Genomic DNA, 16,106 nt, shown 5'->3' with positions numbered 1-16,106 from the left:
GAACTAACAGTAAGATAAGAAGTTAGTGATAATAGAGTGATAATACTTTTGTTCTAAAATAAATAGAGAAAAGGAAGAGTAGTGAGTCAGGAAAAAGAGAGAGAAAATATCAGAAAAAGAATAAGGAAGGATAAATGATGGCAGTTGAATGGTTTCACGATCTTCCAAATTTAAACGAGGAAGAAATCATGGATTTGATGAACATGCCAGATGAGGAGTTAGAAGAAATACTTGAAGAGGAAGGAAGTGAAGGATCAGAATCAACAGATAGTGGAATGGAAGAGGCAGTGGAGGACAAGGAGGAGGAACCCATCCCATTGATGATCACTCAGTTATTATTAGACGCTAATAGGCGACCTTTAGTTCTAGTAATATTGAATGATCCTGGAGTAAGGGTATGTCAAAGCTGATTCCCCACTCTGTCACTCCGAGTGCAGAAGGTGGGGGCCTGCAAGGACTCTAAAAATTAATACTCGCCACTCCAGGCTTGTATTAAACTCCCAAGGTTACAGCTCTTCTCTGACCTTGGATGGGTAGATGCTGCCACCACTCAAGTGCAAAACCCCTTGTAGAACCTAGGAAGGTGCACTTGGGAATTCTTTCCTGTGCGGTACCCTCAAGCCCTTTCACCCCCCATCCAAGGAAGAGATGTGAAAGAAAAAAAAAAAGAAAATCAGCTGTTGCCACCAGCTAATAAAAAAACCCTGCACAAACCTCTTAAGACACAGAACTCCAATCCTGTTCTTAAAAAGGGTAAATTTTATTAATAAAAGAAAGAAAGAAAGAAAATACATCTGACAACTTAGGCTATTGGCTAGATTTAAAAAGAGCAAATACAAGAATTAAGCATGAAAAATAGCTCTCTTGAGGTCCAGCTTAAAGGTTACAAGCAAAACAAAAGCACCTGGGGTTAGCACAGAGGAATCCACAAGCCATAAATAAATAATCGCGTCTTTCTAGACATTTCCTAATCTACTTACATATCTGGGGGTTTAGATGAGTAATTTCTAGGTATGATACTGATGATTTTTCATATCTGGCCCAAAGCTTCTTACAGCATCGCTGCTCCCTATCTGCTTCACCTTGAGAACAACAACAGACAGACAAAAGCAGAGTTTTGTTTTAATTTTAAAAAGTTCTAGCCTTCCCATTGACTCTTTTGGCCAGGTGCCCACTCACTTCCTTTTACCTATGCATCGCAGTGAGACTTTTAACCCTTTACAGGTAAAGCAAGTAGAGAACAGCTACTAAGAGGGATTTTATAGCCAACTGGCTGGCTGGGTGTCCACAAAAGGGAGCCACCTCCCCTTTCATTTATCACAGGGTTGGAGTACTTTGCCATGTAGATACAGGATCTACTATTTTGATATTAAATGTAGATATTAACGTGGACCTCAGGTCATATCAGTCAGAGGATGTTTGTATGGTACGGGGGCGGGAGGACAATTCTCCATTTATGTAAGTAGGCCAATGTTGGCAATCGTACGATTATAACCTGATTTGGCCTAATGCACCAAGGCATATGGAATTATGGGATCATTGGAGAGGATATCATCGGGGTGTTGAATTGCTTAATCGACATAAACCGCCAAGCACTGTGGGTGGCAATCTGAGATTGGATATATTAAGAAAAATGTTAGAACAGTTTAAGAAAATGTTAATAATAATTTAAGATAGTATAGTTAAGATAAAAAGTCATTATTAGGGTTAAGAAAATTGGAGGTATAACGTTTGTGTTAAAAGAAAAAAATATTGTTCGTAAATGATATAGGGAAGGTTTATTTTATTAAAAGTTTCTGTTAAATTATGAAACTGTCTTGAAAAGAGAAGAATCTCTCATTCTTTATATCTTTCAGAAGTGGAAGCCAAATGGTAGAAGATGCAGTTCTATAAAACTTGGCTCTTCTGGGTATTTGTGTCTACGGGATTCTACTATGGTGGTGTGAATTCGGACACAACAGCAAGGATCTGATGGGCCAAGTCTCATCCCAATGATAAGGTTTTGACTAATAGTACAGAGGAATGTGTTCTCACAATTTCAAAATTAAAAAATACAGTAATAAAACTAGTAATGGGACCTGTTTGAATTACAGAGTTTCTGACACAAAATTATATGGGTAAGGTACCTATAGCAGATGATGCCCACAAATGTAATATCTTATTCAGAGACCAAGGAAAGGGAGTATTGATGTGGCGAAGGTCTGAAGAGAAATCATCACAACCTTCAAATTGTATATGGAAATCTGATGAATGAAGAGGAACCATATGTGGTAGAGTAGTTAGGATTGGACCATGGCAGTGTGATCCTATTAGAAGGATCAAAAATAACTGCACGCTCACCAAATCTATTAGTAAGTGTGGAAGAGAGGGTGGATTCAAGTATAGAAACCACAATCAAACCCCAGAAGATGGTTATGAAAAGAACAATGAAGGCAAACACAGGAACAGCAATACAGTGGCTCAAACCTAATACGGCAACTATTGTCAACAGTAGTCAAGGGTGTGAGTTCACTATTCAAAAGAATGATAGGGCAAAAGCAATAACCATTATCATGGGTCCTATAAAAGCCATAGAACAAAATGTGGAAGATAAGAGGTGGAGGTTTGTTACAACCTATTACAATGGTCATAAATGTTCTATTGTGTATGCCTCTCAAGGGCGAGGACACTTAATGACCCATCCGGATTATCATACCCCACCAAAGCCATCAAACTGTGATTGGGATGCTACTGATAATACAGGTAAAATATACGGGAAAGTGATAAGAGCAGGGCAATGGCAATGCGCCATAATAGAGGGACCAAATGTGATGGCACAATCAGATAATTTGATCATTTATCCAAATAAGAATTCTTCCTGTGCTGTTATAGCATGATACATGCCTACATGGAGTAAGAAGAATTCAAAAACAATACTCATTCAATGGTATTATAATTTTGTTAATTTGACAGAAACTCAATTTCAGATTATGGACCCACAAGGAGGGGTCAGTAAATTAGATGTTCAGTGTGAATTACAAATTGAAATTATATATAAAAGTCAGATGAAATTACAGATACCATGGTATGCACATATGATAGAAGTTGATAAGTGCGAAAAAGGAAATGTGTGTCAAATTTTATTTCGTTATTGGTGTGAAGGTACTGTAAATATAACTAGAAAGCGAGGAAGTGGGCCCTGGAAAATTAATGGTCCTCACTTTAGTTATCCTTTCTCTTTTACATGGATATCTAAACCAGAGTCAACTGGCATTGGTCCCTATGTTGTAAAAGAGGACATTAAGAAACAGTTGGTAATAGATCCCACATATTCCTTAAAGAAAGTAACGATAGACTTAGAACGTATGAATATTTCGTGCCAAAATCCTCAATGTAAAAAATACACTAACCCATTATTTGAGGGATGGAAGAAGTGGATTGGAAGCTCAACTTCAGTTGAAAACTCCAACCAATAGAATGAGAAGAGATTCGATGGGTACAGTATTAGGAGGAACTGGTACAGGCTTAGGTGTGTGGAACAGCATCGATACCGAGGTATTAGCCAATAAATTGAATTCAGTAGGGCAACATTTGGGAGCAGTCTCGAAACCTTTAACAACATCTCTGAATGATATGAGTGTTAGTCATCATTTTATCCCGAATTTGCTTCCCAGCTGGGAAAAATTACAAAAGAAAGATCACTTGACTATTCTAAAGACAGTAGAGGTATTGTAAGACAATGTATCCTTAGCTTTAGCATGCATCCAGGCTCAAACTTGGACCAATGTGGTAAAGGATATTATAAGGGATGGAATGATTGGTATTTTTCCTCTTGAAATAAGAAGTATTATGTGGAAACATACCTCAAAAGCCGAGAAGAGATTGTACTCTTGGTGGAGGACGGTAAACTTCACATACGATCCTCAATTGAACCAAGCAACCACATTCATAATTATGATGTCTGAAACCCATATTGAATGGATATCTCCGATTGTATCACTTGGGTTAAATATTAACGCAAGTGTAATGCAACCAATTGAACATAAACTTTGGGCAATAAAACAGAATCAGACATGGAAAACTGTGGAACTTGAGGCTTGTATGGAAGAACGAGGAATTGGATATATTTGTAGTAACGATGTGATTCAAACTTATGATATATGTTTAAATGAAGAAAGAGGAAAATGCCATTACCAGTTAGTTCCTTCCCAGTTAATGGTTCAATCGTTGTATATGTTGGAAGGAAATGTGTATATATTAGAAGTTGGTGCACACTATTTGAAATAAATTACATATATAATGTAACTCATAACCCTTATGGAAACAAATGCTCGTGTAATGTTACCTCAGTGATTGGTTGCGATTTCAAGTTTGCGCTAAACAGAAGTTTAGTTAGGCAATTAATGAATCACCTTGAATTGCAAAAACAATTACAAAAGGCTCAGGAGAATGCACAAAGGGTTATGATTACTGACCACTATTCCACTAAGAAAATTGAGCAAGTAATTGAGCGTACAGGAAGTGATACAAACATAGATGGTGGGAAGTGTTTTTAGGATGGTCCCCCACAGCAACAGGATTCTTTAATATAGTTATACATCCCATCGTAATCGTCTTAGTATTCCAAGTTTTAATGGTCATTGTGCTGATTGTCCTGGTATGCTGGATCAAGCGAAAGTTCAAACAACTAAAGTAAATGCAGATCCCCTACCTGAAAAGAAATCATTATGACACACAAATGAGTATGACCAAAGTGAGAATCCAGGGTGATGAGGGATTGTGCCAGTATGAAGATATGATGGCTCGGCTTCCGAGGAAGGAAAGCCTTGAGTCTGCTCTGGACAAGACCCCACATTCATTGATTCACTGGATTACGAAAATGCTGGATAGAGAAATGAGTTTATCATACCAGCAAGGAGGGGAGTGTTACCAGAGGTTTTTCTTTTTACTTGCTTGACTTTTGTTTAGGTTGCAGCACTCTGGATAGGGATACTGAAAGACCGGTGGGGGAGGAGGAGTGAGAAACATTATAACAATTCACTTCTCCCAATTAGCATTTCAAAGGTAGTGTTAGTATCAGAGTGCTTTAGTTTGCAAGAAACAGTATTCGTTTTAGGCTAGATGCTTTAGGGAAGTTATAATTAATGAGAGTTTGTAGTTAAAAACCCAACATGGCCACCACTTTTATTTTCTATTAGGAATTTCCAAGATGGAGGACACTGGCTAAATTAACCAACAGCAAGTCAGAAACAAGGGTTATACAAAGTTCAGGAGAATGACTCAAAACGCCTAGAGGAAGGGGGTAGAAGAAGGAGTAGCTATGATGTAAGGGCAAAGCTGATTGGCTGAATGAGTTGCCACCCACGCAGGGAGCAGGCAGCTTGAAAGATCAACCAATCAGAAAAGGTCAGAAAACTGAATATAAGGAGACAGATGGAAAGCTAGAAGCTGTGTGTGTGGCAGGAGAAGGAGAAGAGAGAAGGAGAAGACCATAGAGAAGAAGAAGCAGCAGCAGCAGAAGACCAGAGAGCAGAGATAGAGGGGAACGATCGGAGACTGGAGAGCAAGAGAGTGACAGATCAGAAGGACCTAAGACGAGTCAGAGAGAATTGAGAGAAGGAGTGTAAGTCTGATTTTTGCTTATTCTAAGAGACCACTTGTGTGTATGCCTGTCAATAAAGCTGGTGCCTGCTGCTGAGTGAGAATTGCCCCACCCCATCCTGAGAGTAGCCGGCCACTGCTTGCAGAATGATAACACTGGTCTACAATTTTTGAGAAGTCGTCTGCTTCAGAGATAAAATGTGCTATTTATTATGTATTTTGATGTGCTGAATTCAAATATGACAATTAAAACAACTGATTGGCTACTGTTTCTAAGATATTTAAGTTTTTACATTTTATGTCTATGTATATTGTGTAGATAGTAGAGTTTTAATCATAAATTGTAAACCTAGGTCTTTTCATGTGTTTATGGTTGCTTTACATGATAATATTTCACCTGTCCTGTTTATGTAACACTTTAAAAATCAGCAAAAGGGTTATATAAGTAAAATTTATTATGAAACAAAAGGCAAAAAACTATTATGTACATAGTTTAGTCCCATTCAGTGTCTACTCGGCGCTTCTTGGCTTGTCTCTTGTATTCATTAAATGGAGCATCTCTTGTCACTGTCCAGCAATAGTCTGCAAGCACTGATGGGCTCCATTTGCCCTGATAGCGTTTCTCCATTGTTGCAATGTCCTGGTGAAATCGCTCGCCGTGCTCGTCGCTCACTGCTCCACAGTTCGGTGGAAAAAAATCTAGATGAGAGTGCAAAAAATGTATCTTTAGTGACATGTTGCAACCAAGGCTTTTGTATGCCTTGAGGAGGTTTTCCACCAACAACCTGTAGTTGTCTGCCTTGTTGTTTCCGAGAAAATTTATTGCCACTAACTGGAAGGCTTTCCATGCCGTCTTTTCCTTGCCACGCAGTGCATGGTCAAATGCATGATCTCGAAGAAGTTCACGAATCTGAGGAGCAACAAAGACACCTTCCTTTATCTTAGCTTCACTTAACCTTGGAAATTTTCCACGGAGGTACTTGAAAGCTGCTTGTGTTTTGTCAATGGCCTTGACAAAGTTCTTCATCAGACCCAGCTTGATGTGTAAGGGTGGTAACAAAATCTTCCTTGATTCAACAAGTGGTGGATGCTGAACACTTTTCCTCCCAGGCTCCAATGACTGTCGGAGTGGCCAATCTTTCCTGATGTAGTGGGAATCTCTTGCACGACTATCCCATTCGCAGAGAAAACAGCAGTACTTTGTGTATCCAGTCTGCAGACCAAGCAAGAGAGCAACAACCTTCAAATCGCCACAAAGCTGCCACTGATGTTGGTCATAGTTTATGCACCTCAAAAGTTGTTTCATGTTGTCATAGGTTTCCTTCATATGGACTGCATGACCAACTGGAATTGATGGCAAAACATTGCCATTATGCAGTAAAACAGCTTTACGACTCGTCTTCGATGAATCAATGAACAGTCTCCACTCGTCTGGATGGTGAACGATGTTGAGGGCTGCCATCACACCATCGATGTTGTTGCAGGCTACAAGATCACCTTCCATGAAGAAGAATGGGACAAGATCCTTTTGACGGTCACGGAAGATGGAAACCCTAACATCACCTGCCAGGAGATTCCACTGCTGTAGTCTGGAGCCCAACAGCTCTGCCTTACTCTTGGGTAGTTCCAAATCCCTGACAAGGTCATTCAGTTCACCTTGTGTTATGAGGTGTGGTTCAGAGGAGGAGGATGGGAGAAAATGTGGGTCCTGTGACATTGATGGTTCAGGACCAGAAGTTTCATCCTCTTCCTCTTCCTCGTCTGACTCAAGTGAGAATGATTCTGGTGCATCAGGAACCGGCAGTCCTTCTCCGTGGGGTACTGGGCGTATAGCTGATGGAATGTTTGGATAATGCACAGTCCACTTTTTCTTCTTTGACACACCTTTCCCAACTGGAGGCACCATGCAGAAGTAACAATTGCTGGTATGATCTGTTGGCTCTCTCCAAATCATTGGCACTGCAAAAGGCATAGATTTCCTTTTCCTGTTCAACCACTGGCGAAGATTTGTTGCACAAGTGTTGCAGCATATGTGTGGGGCCCACCTCTTGTCCTGATCTCCAATTTTGCAGCCAAAATAAAGGTGATAGGCTTTCTTAACCATAGTGGTTATACTGCGCTTTTGTGATGCAAAAGTCACTTCACTACAAACGTAGCAGAAGTTATCTGCACTGTTCACACAAATACGAGGCATCTCTGCTCACTTTGGCTAAACAGAAATGTGTCCCTTTGCAAAATCAAACACTGACAAATAAGAGAGCACAACACTGTATGATTTCTAGAGCTGATATAGGGCAATTTGTTCAGCAGAGTGATGTAAGCTTCGTTATGATTGCATCATCCATGACTTCTAGGAATAACATGATGCAATTCATATCATGTATGACGCCATACCAGCTTCAGATTGCATCATTCATTGTTTTGCCTAAAAAGCAAGTACTGTCCAAACCCAGTCACAGATTTATTCATAGATCCAGTCAAAGATGTATTTTAGTCATTTCTGGTTTAAATTGGGATCCCTTCCCTTTATAACTCACTTATCCTCCGCCATTCCCAAGTCAAGGGTCGTATATACTGACCCAGTAGCATATCTTGAAAACTAGAGCCAATCAACAATTTTAAGCATCATTTTCGTTCTCAGTGACCCAGAATTAGTAAAGTTTGACTACATTTATTTCAGAAGCATTTTGGCTGTAGAGCAGTGTAATTGTTAAGTGTTTAATGTTTGTTTAATGCTATACTGTAGTGCTGTTTTATGCATATGCATCGTGTACTTGTTTGAGGTGGCAAGGGACTTCATGGAGCTCATGGCGTCGTCCTCCCCTCTAAGGCGGGACAGATCACCGGTGCCAGTGCATCCCTTGGAGCCATCTAGGGGCAAGCTGATGATGATGGGGTGGCGTTCACCATGACCCAGGCATCACTCTCTGGCACCTTCCACCCACGCGGGGGAGCCGCACCGGTCCTAAGCCCCTGGCACCGGTTACCAGCACCGATGGGCATTGCTCCTCAGTGGTCCTCCTATACAGAGTCCTTGGAGTTGGAGTTGTACCGCTCCAGCAGGACCAGAAGGTCCCGGACTCAGCATGATAGACAGCCCTGCCCTGCACCATGGCTGGGTCAGTGGCAGGCTCTGGCCCAGTGGCCGTTTTGGATGCCCTGGGCGTTCCACCAGGGACAGAGCCAGAGGTCGCACTCCAGGTCTGCGTCGATGGCCTTGGCATCGTTTTTTCCTCCACCATTCCAAGGCCAATCGGCTCTAGCCTCGGATCCAATGCTGTCGGCACCGGTGGTAGCTACACCGCCGGCACCGACACCGCAGTCAGCTGCCATGGCACCAACGGCCACGGCACCGTTGACAGCGGTGCCAACGACCATGGCACCACTGGTAGTGACCGCACCAGTCCTAATGTTGGGGACTGCGCCGGGGCACCGGGTGTCACGAGACCCCCCTCGGCGCCAAGGGAAGGGAACAAGACCCATTGCCAGCCAGGGCTTCATCCTTGTCCTTGCCTGATGAGGCGGTGGCGGGCATGTTGACTGCCCCGGCCCTGGAGGACAGCAGAGCGCTGCAGCAGCTGCACAGGAGGGTGGCACAGAACCTGGGGATCCAGGCGGAGGTGGTGATGGAGGACGCTGATGCCATGATCGACATCCTCGCCCCCTCGGGCCCCTCCCACATTGCTCTGTCACTAATTAAAACAATTAGTGAGGCCACTAAGACCTTGTGGCAGACCCCTGTGCTCTTTGCCTCCAACTGCAAAGAGGAATGAGTGCAGGTACTTTGTCCCCTCGAAGGGCTATGAGCACCTATACACCCACCCTCCACCAGACTCTCTGGTAGTGAACGCTGCCAACCAGCAGGAGCGCCAAGGCTACCAGGGCCCCTCCCCAAAAACCCAAGAGGCAGAAAAATTAGACCTGTTTGACAGGAAGGCTTACTCGATGAGGACGGGGGAGGTTGCAGCTCCATATATCTAACCAACAGGCCATCCTCAGTAGATATAACTACAGCTCCTGTGGAGCGATGGCCAAATTCACAGAGCTGCTGCCACAGGACTCCCATGCAGAGTTTTCTGTGCTCATCAAGGAGGGAAGCTCATCGCCCGAGCATCCCTGCAAGCGGCCCTGGATGTTGCAGATGCAGCCACCCGCACCATGGCAACAGGGGTTGCCATGAGGAGGAGCTCATGGCTACAGGTTTCTGGCCACCCCTATGAGGACCACCAAATCATACAAGACCTCCCCTTCGAGGGCTCAGCCCTCTTTTCAGAAAAAACAGACTCAAGGCTCCATAGCTTAAATGACTCAAGGGCCACCCTTAAGTCCCTTGGACTCCATACACAAGTGACACAATGAAGGCATTTTAGGCCGCAGCCCCCGCCACGGTTCTACCATCTGCAGAACAGTCAGGATGGTTCCCGGTGGAGGAACAGAAACGCCAGGAAGAGGCCCCACCCTTCCTCAGGCCGGGGCTCTGGCCAGATGAAGCTGCCTTCCGGCCAGGAGCAGGCCTTTTGAAGGCACGCCTTGGGGTGTAAAGAATGAGGCCCCTTAGTTAAATTGTGCATGCTTGGAACACATCCATGTAGGGTGTATGTATGTAATTAATAAGAGTTATGTATAAGTTCTTATTATGTAATGGTTGTCATATGTTTATGGGTCCTGAGATTGTCCATGAACATAGGTTTTGTGAAGTTTAGGTTCCCTGAAAAAGGCAAAGGGTGGGAAGCAAAGAAAGAGCGGGAACCTGTCAGGTGGGAGTTGCCTAGCAACCGGAAGGGTATATAGGGAAGTCGGTTGGGTAGGGATGGGGCTTTTTCTCAGGAGAGTGAGAAGGTTGCTGCCTGCTGCGCTGTGACTTTAAGTACAGCAGCAGTCAGGATCTCTCTCTCCGTAACAGCAGGGACTAGCTGTCAGCTCGTGACAGCTCCTGTTACCAGTGAGTGTGTTGTTGTCGGGGTTTGTTGTTTTGTTGGGGAGCACACTCGCAGACACTTAGAGCTAGGTTCTTACTTGCAGCCACGACAGCGCAAAGGTGTTAGGGTGGAAAACTAGTGTTAGGGACACTCACCTAAACTCCATCGTCAGCAGTCCTTGTCGGAGGAGGCGTCTGATCCAGCTCAGCTAGGAATCAATCATCTGGCAGCATCAGAAGTTGAGGTAGAAGGTTTACAATTACCACCTCATATGCTTGCCTGTGTGTGTATGTTAGGTTAAAGCTCCATTGTTATTCCCCTCCCTTCCCTTCCTCCCTTTACATCCTCCCGTAGTAATTAAAGGAACATTTACATTCAAACAGCAGTGTGGGTGGCGTTCTTCTTGGGCAAACTCTGACAGATGGGTGCGGAGGGGACCTGCAAAGGATTAGTAACCTGTCAATCTCTGATTCAGAGCCTTTGGGAAGGGTTGCTCCTCAGAAGCACTACACTTGGGGTGTTTGGATTACAGGGGTGGTGCACCAGCACGAACACTGGATCCTTCCCACCTTACCTTCTCGTGCCGACTGTCCCCATTCTACCCTGCGTGGGCCCGTATTACATCGGACCGCTGGGTACTCTGCACGGTAGAAAGGGGATATTCCCTCCAATTCTCTGCCCTCCCGCCCTTCCATCCCCATTCCCCGTCCCTCTTCAGGGAACCTTCTCACGAGCAACTCCTTGTACAGGAGGTGCACTCGCTCCTATCACTGGGGGCAGTGGAAGAGGTTCCTCAGGAGCCGAAGGGCAAAGGCTTCTATTCCCAGTATTTCCTAATACCGAAAGCCAAAGCCAGTCTCAGCCCATCCTAGACCTCCGAGATCTCAACAGGTTTGTGAGGAAACTGAAGTTTCGCATGGTCTCTTTGGCCTCCATCATTCCTTCCTTGGATCCAGGGGACTGGTATGCCACCCTTGACTTGAAGAACGCTTACTTTCACATTTCAATCACGCCTTCCCACAGAAGGTACCTCAGGTTTGTGGTGAACCACAACCACTACCAGTTCACAGTCCTCCCATTCGGCCTGTCAGCGGCTCCTTGAGTGTTTGCCAAGTGCATGGCAGTTGTGGCTGCATTCCTGCGCAAGCAACAGGTACAGGTGTTTCCGTACCTTGATGACTGGCTGATCAAGGGCCGCTCCAGGGCACAAGTGGAGGCACTAGTTGATGTCATAAGAACAACGTTCGACCAAGTGGACCTTTTCCTCAATGTGCAAAAATCAGTTCTGTCTCCCGTTCAGCAGATAGAGTTTATAGGGCAGTATTGGACTCCACACAGGCCAGGGTGTACCTCCTGGATTCGCCGTTACAGTCTCTGGGCGACATTATTCAAAGTGTCAGGCAGTTTCCTACCACTACAGCAAGGAATTGCCTAAAGCTTCTGGGACACATGGCCACTTGTACATATGTGGTACAGCACACCAAGCTCAGACTCCAGCCGCTCCAAGTGTGGCTGACCTTGGTATATTGGCCACTTCGGACAATCTGGACAAGGTCGTCACTTTTCCTCGTCCGGTCCTCGACTCCCTCCTGTGGTGGCTCGACCCATCGGTGCTGTGTACGGGATTTCCCTTCACCAGACCTCAGCCATCCCTCTCACTGGTGACGGACGCATCAGCATTCGGGTGGGGTGCACATCTGGGAGACCTCATGACACATGGTCTCTGGTCCCAGGCAGAGCTCTCTCTTCACATCAACATCAGAGAGTTGAGAGTAGTCTACCTGGCATGCCAGACCTTCCGAGTGCATCTGTAAGGGAAATATGTATCGGTCATGATGGACAACACCTCAGCGATGTTTTATATAAACAGATGGGGGTGCATGCTCATCTCCCCTTTGCCAGGAAGCCCTCAAACTGTGGGACTTCTGCGTAGCTCACTCGATACACCTGGAAGCAATGTACCTCCCTGGAGTACAGAATGAGAGTTGGCGGACTATCTCAGCAGGTCATTCCACAGCCCCGAGTGGTCTCTGTGCCCAGATGTTGTGAACTTCATCTTCCAACAGTGGGTGGTTTCCCCAGATAGACCTGTTTGCCACCCAACGCAACAGGAAGTGCTAGCAGTTTTGCTCCTTCCTGAATCACAGCCCAGGCTCCATTGTGGACGCGTTCCTCCTTTCCTGGGAGGGCCACCTCTTGTATGCATTCCCTCCAATTCCTCTCATTCACAAGGTGCTCCTCAAAGTTCAGAGGGACAAGGCCTCGGTGATATTGATAGTTCCAGCCTGGACCCATCAGCACTGGTACACATCTCTCCTGAAAATGTCCATGGAAGCCCCAATCTCCTTGCCACTCTTTACGGACTTGATAACTCAGGATCACTGTCATCTCCAGCACCCGAACCTCGAATCGCTGCACCTCATGGTGTGGCAGCTCCATGGCTGAACCCAATGGAGCTCGCTTGTTCGGACCCGGTCAGACAAGTCCTCCTTGGCAGTAGGAAACCTTCCATGAGGGCTATCTACCTGGCCAAGCGGAAGAGATTCTCACTCTGGTCGGCACAACACTGTCCATCTCCAACTCTCGTGTCCATACCCCTCCTACTGGACTACCTTCTTCACCTCAAGCAGCAGGAGCTGTCCATGTCATCAATAAAGGTACACTTGGCCGCCATTTCGGCCTTCCATCCTGGCATGGATGGCCGGTCAGTCTTTGCCAACCCCATGGTCAGTCGTTTCCTGAAAGGTCTTGACAGGCTATATCCGCACGTCCGACGGCTGGTCCCAACCTGGGACCTCAATCTGGTCCTTTCCAGGGTAATGGGGCCACCTTTTGAACCACTGGCGACATGTTCTCCGCTGTACCTCTCATACAAGGTAGCGTTTCTGGTAGCGATAACGTCAGCGAGGAGGGTATCTGAGCTCAAGACCCTAACGTCAGAACCTCCTTACATTGTGTTCTGTAAGGACAAGGTTCAGTTCAGGCTGCATCCAGTTTTCCTTCCTAAGGTCATCTCCCAGTTTCACATCAACCAAGACATCTTTCTCCCAGTTTTCTGTCCTAAGCCGCACTCAAGCAGCAGGGAGCAAAAACTTTACTCGTTCGTTCTACATCGAGCGAACAAAGCTGTTCTGGAAGTCCATCCAGCTGTTTGTCGAGGTAGCGGACAGAATGAAAGGGCTTCCAGTCTCCTCTCAAAGGATTTCGTCATGGATCACATCTTGCATCTGGGAGTGCTACGATCTGGCGAAAGTACCTGCCCCTCCACTTACAGCGCACTCCACCAGGGCACAGGCTTCATCAGTGGTGTTCCTGGCGCATGTTCCAACCTAGGAAATATGCAGAGCAGCGACGTGGTCATCAGTACCTCACATTACACCATTACCCAGCAGGCCCGAGACGATGCAGCCGTTGGTAGAATGGTGCTATAGTCAGCGAACCTTTGAGCTCCGCCTCCGGCTCGAAAACTTAGGCTTGATAATCACCTAATTGGAATTGATATGAGCAATCACTCAAAGAAGAAGAAACGGTTACTAACATTCTCGTAACTGTTGTCCTTCGAGATGTGTTGCTCACGTCCATTCCAATATCCACCCTCCTTCCCCTCCGTCAGAGCAGCCGGCAAGAAGGAATTGAAGGGGTGGTGGGTTGGCAGAGTACTATATTGAGTGCCATGAAGGTGCAACCCCAGGGAGTGCCCAGGCCAACCTGATGGATACTGCAAGGGGAAAAATCTTCTGGCTGCCGTGCCCGTGGCACGCGCACCTAATTAGAATGGCCATGAGCAACACATCTCAAAGAACAACAGTTATGAGAAGGTTAGTAACCATTTCTTTTTTTAAAAAATACCAGAGCACACAGATACAGGTTACATAGTAATTATAATGAGGTAAGCTACCAGGGATAAAAAAGCAGATAATGAAAATAATAAATTTCTTTTTAAAATTGTGTTTCTTCTTTCTCCCATTCTTTTGTTCTGCTATGTATGTGGAGTATTTAGATTGTAAACTCTACAGAGTAGAAACCTGTCTTATTCTGTGTCTAGCACCTAGCACATTTTTGTATGATTTATAAATAATCAGTACATATAATAACAGTGTGAGAGTAGTCTCTGATCAAAATAAATTTATTCAGCACTGTTGTAAAGCCTCTTGGAGGGAGCAGCGAAAAAGAGTCCTGTGGCACCTTATAGACTAACAGACGTATTGGAGCATAAGGTTTCGTGGGTCTGACGAAGTGGGTATTCACCCACGAAAGCTCCAATACGTCTGTTAGTCTATAAGTGCCACAGAACTCTTTGTCGCTTTTTACAGATCCAGACTAACACGGCTACCCCTCTGATACTTGGAGGGAACACTGCAGCAAAAAAATAAATAAATAAATAAAAAATTAATGGAGATATGCTATCTCCTAGAACTGGAAGGGACCTTGAAGGTCATTGAGTCAAGCCCCCTGCCTTCACTAGCAGAACCAAGTACTGATTTTGTCCCAGATCCCTAAATGGCCCCCTCAAGGATTGAACTCACAACCTTGGGTTTAGCAGTCCAATGCTCAAACCACTGAGCTATCCCTCCCTCCCAAGCAATTAGCACCTAATACAACACAAGGAAAAACAGATATGGAAGTCTCCTGGCATTTTGTCTCTAGCATTCTGCAGGGTTTCCCTAACATGACAGGGTCAACTGCCAGATCCTGTGACAGCTCATTCTCAACACTTGAAATTATGGAACACTGAGTCCATTAAAAACTTTTCCAGTGGCTCCACATTGTAACTTTCTTTCTTGGGAACTTTCTTCCCTGAGGGCTAGATAACAGCTTTCTGTTGGTTTTATAGCACTCTCTCCTAATTTGGTGCTACATGTTTTTAGCCAGTTTTGAGATGGTAATTTTGACATCAGCAAGGGTTGAATCAGAACTGAAAGGATAAATCTATTTTGCTCAGATTAAACATGGCTGACCTACTCCGAATACTGCCTCTAATCTTCTTCGTTTATCCCTTGATGCAAGGATGATTCTGCCAAGGGGCTTCATTGGTGGGTTTTTAAGTGGCTGAGGAGCCCAATTCGTGCCCTGCAGATTTTCCCACAGAAGTGACAGGTGTAATCTTGGAGGAGACATAGTTGTTGGCTGGACTATTGTGCCCTTTCTTTCCTCCTTCATCGCTTCTCAGTCTCATGAGCACATGTATTCTCCTCAAAGTGATCTGTGGCTTGATGTATGGTGTGCTGTATGGTGTGGCGACGCTTCCAATGCCCTCCGTGAGCCCTTTTCCCCTGACTTAACTGAGAGAAGAGTACTTGCTTCTGTGACAAAAGATTTTGCCTCAGTTGTTCTAATTACCTTAAATTGTAGGTGTGCAGAAAAACCTTGGAATCAGAAAATTATAACTTGCTTAATTAGACATAGAAAGAGTTGTGGTAGTGTCAGGACCCTTTGAGAAGCTTAGACTAGTAATTAGTTTTAAGAATAAATCTTTAATTAGATAAAAATTAATAGTAGTTTAAATTAGAAAATCCAGTAATGGTGGCTATAGGGTGATGTAGTGGAAGATTCCATTTCTAAGACACATAGGGATCCATTACCTATGGCGTAATAATTTCACTTCCT

This window comes from Emys orbicularis, chromosome 1 (genome assembly GCF_028017835.1).
Source record: "Emys orbicularis isolate rEmyOrb1 chromosome 1, rEmyOrb1.hap1, whole genome shotgun sequence".
NCBI classification, from domain to species: domain Eukaryota; kingdom Metazoa; phylum Chordata; order Testudines; family Emydidae; genus Emys; species Emys orbicularis.
Note: the sequence above shows the minus strand (reverse complement) of the source record.